Consider the following 3,899-nt stretch of genomic DNA (forward strand, 5'->3'; position numbering starts at 1 on the left):
TTCAAACAAGCAATCTACCCCTGGATCAAAGTATCATCATTATTATTACTATCGTATAAATACCAATGAATACATATATATATAGGAATATACAAAGTCTGTCATCCTGTGTGTGTGTGCGTGCGTGCGGGCGTGCGTGCGTGCATGCGTGCGTGCGTGTGTGTGTGCGTACGTGTGTGTGTGTGTGTGTGTGTGTGTGTGTGTGTGTGTGTGGACGTGTTGTTGCAGTACTGCTTTAATGCAGACATGACGGGTTGTTGTGTTGTTTTTGTAGTCGCTTAAGACAAGGGTGAGGGGTTTGATTTCCACTGACGGTACCTATTCTAAGAATATATGTTCTGACGAGATTGTAAAAGGCTTTTCTTCAACAGCTAGAATTGCACAACAATTAAACAACAGCGGCAGTTGCAAGCAGGATGATGCTAGCTGGTTGGCACATCACCAGCTAGCAACTGATGCCAAGGTCACCGTTGGTTTGATGTGTGTCACAGTGAGGACAAGGGGAACATGCTATAGGCCACTGTGGTGGAGCCTCACTAGCTAGAATCCGACAACAAACACATTCGTCTGGCCCCATGCTCAACTGGCTCAACATATGCCTTTATTTACAGCGATCATCGGTGCCATTAAATCAGCCAGCACAGGAAATGGCAGCCGACCTCCATGCCCATTGGCTGAGGGGACCTCATTTTGGGTGTTGATTGGTGGGACGAGGGATCCCCGTGTGCACGTTTGGCGCGGGTTGATGGATGGACCCACCGGCCAGACCAGCTGGCTGAAAATCACTGCAATCTGCTGCCTGGCTGGGCTGGCATCAAGGCAAACATGTGTGGGCAGTCCCGACATATACACACAGACACACACACAGACACAGACACAGACACATACACAGACACACACACATACACACACACACACACACACACACACACACACACACACACACACACACACACGCACACACACACACACACAAACACACAAAATGGCCAAAGGTCTAAAGGAGTCACATTAAAGGGATAAGTCAAGATATCTGTAAATTGGTATTGGCCTGATTTACCAAAATTCAGACATTGTTCAATTCCAAATTCACCATTGTGAATCCAGGAGGGTTAGCTGGGTTAGCATTTGCTTTCTGTTAGTGGATTCAATGGACTTGCAGACTACAATAGCCTAGCTCCTGTTCATGTGAGGTCGATTGCACGTTGAATTACTTTCAAAGCTATCCAATTTGTTTAGAATAGTCACGTATTTGAAACAAGTGCCAGTAACAACACAAGATTGTGATATTTTGGCAATATTTTTCGGGATTATTATTCTGTGATTAATAGGCTTGTATTTCTTGAACTTGTCCACCATCCCTGACAAGTTGGATGAAAGCTGGAGATAATGAAGTATAAATATATATAAGTATTTCATATATAAGTGATTATATATGTATTATTAACTATCTATTTGCCTATATATTCACAATTAGCAAATGTGCCTGTGATAGTCCTACATACCTGCAGTTTGATGGTTTAAAAATCTGTGTTGCTCTCCTCAAGGAAGGCATGCAGCCCTTTAAAGGAGTGTTTATCAGCTCCCTTAGCTGTATCTTTGTTTTTGTCAAGCCCAGCCCAGGTCAAGCACATCAGAACAGCCCCGGCTTGGAAGCTTTCTCCAGCATTGCCCACAAACAAACAACTCCACAAGTTTCGCTTCTGTGTTAACACACCACTGCGAACGCTCACAGACTTAGAGACTGCAGCGCGGGGTTGGAATTCTGTGCAAAAATAGTGGCTATGTTTTTAGGCAGTGTGATACTTCTGAATTCTGAATTTGTTCAGCAGAGCAACAGTTCAAGAAGTCGCCACATCGAGGCAGCCCGGCGATACACCAACACAGTCGTCCGATAAAAGTCCATTGGACTTAATGAAATCATACAGTGCATCAAAAACATCTTTCGCCGTTGTCGCCTTCTTGAGCTCAACATAAAAAGTCTTCCTATCAAATTTTCCTGTTCATATCCAACGTATTGCTAGTAGACATAGTAGCATTTCACGTTTGTGGACTCGTCCAATTGGATTGGCAAGTCATTCCCTCGAAGGCGCTCAGATTTACTGAGTTACTGTTGTATCCTCAAACATCGAATGGATACGTTTAACGTGTCATTCGACATTGGGATGGTGGCTAGCTTTTTCCTCTCAACATAATTCAGGACCTATCTCGGTTACACAAGGAGTATGAGGCCCAATAGGATGAGGCCTTTCTAGCTAAGCGATATTCAGGGCCACAGGTCTTTTGAACGGCAACCACTCATCTCGATTCTCACAATCTTTTTTGGGTAAGCGACTTTTCGGATCTCGGAACGGAAGTGGAAAACGTAACCCAGTGAACTCCACTTCTAAACGTACAACTAGGAGTTTGGAATTAAACAATTCGTTTGATTCTGGGGAAGACAAGCGAGGGCAAATTCACAGATATCACGACGCATCCCTTTAAGTATACATCAAACCGAGAGGGCCCAATTAGAGTCCAACAGGCCCGTAGAGAAGGAAGAGAGATTCGGAGAATGGGAAAGAGAGAGGGAGAGAGGCACTCTCTCTCTGTGCCTCCCTCACTGTGTCTCTATGTCTCTCTGTCTCTCTCTCTCTCTCTCCGTGCATCAATCACCGCGTCTCTATGTCTCTCTCTCTCTCTCTCTCCGTGCCTCCCTCACTGTGTCTCTATGTCTCTATGTCTCTCTCTCTCTCTCTCTCTCTCTCTCTCTCTCTCTCTCTCTCTATCTCTCTCAGTGCCTCCCTCACTGTGTCTCTATGTCTCTCTGTCTCTCTCTCTCTCTCTCTCTCTCTCCGTGCCTCCCTCACTGTGTCTTTCTGTCTCTCTCTCTCTCTCTCTCTCACTCTCTCTCTCTCTCCGTGCCTCCCTCACCGTGTCTCTCTGTCTCTCTCGGTGGAAAAAAAGCCTAATGGATTTGGGGAAGAGGGAGGAGAGGTGCACCATTTGCAAGGCCATTAAAATTATTTATTACAATTCTCAATATTCTCTTAATTAAAATTAACTTATTACAGCGGGAGACGTAAGAGAGGGACAATTAAGTAGACTGTTCTCTCCAGCACACATGTGGGGGTGGATTGTGTGTGCGCTTGTGAGTGTGTGTGAGTGCGTGCGCGTCCATCCGGGCGATGATATAAAGCGAGGAGCACCCAAGTGAGCATAAATACCCTGCGATTGACGCTTAATTATTAGCATAACATTTTATGCCACCGACAAAGGCACTTGTCTTGTGGTAATTTCAGCGCTTAGTTGACTTCGCTGGCTGGAGGTGTCCTCGCCGAGCCCACTTCAATCCTGAGAGTTCACATCGAGATGCTAGTCTGGAGCCTGGACCTAGCGCCACACGGCAGCTAGGAACACGGAAAACTTCAATCATCAATCACTACTACAGCTATCAGCTACTCGACCCCAGGATACCACAATTTATACATATATATTTATATATATATAAAGAGTATATATATCTATAGCCTCATAGCATAATTGCCTAAGTCATATTTAAAGGTTCATCTTGTAATTTATCAAAAAATCCAGAGGACTCTGATTAGTGATGATGGAATATAAAAAGCACTCTGATTCGATTTTTTTTCCAAGTACAAGCATTCCAAGCCTCACGCCTTTTGCAGAACACTAACGAGACCCAGAAATCGAACAGGAGGTCTCTTCTCTTCCATTTTCAGTGCCCTGCTTTTCAGAATGCCACAGCTACGGACCAATCTATCAAACTCGGCCGTCAGGTGTGCAGACACTTCAGGCGCCTGATTGTAACCGCACCAATCAGGCTAAAGCCTTATCAACAGGCACCCTGTAAGTGTATTCCTCTCGCCACTCAATAAATGGTAAGGCAACGTTGCAGCACC

Source organism: Pollachius pollachius (genome assembly GCF_949987615.1).
Source record: "Pollachius pollachius genome assembly, chromosome: 4".
NCBI lineage: Eukaryota > Metazoa > Chordata > Actinopteri > Gadiformes > Gadidae > Pollachius > Pollachius pollachius.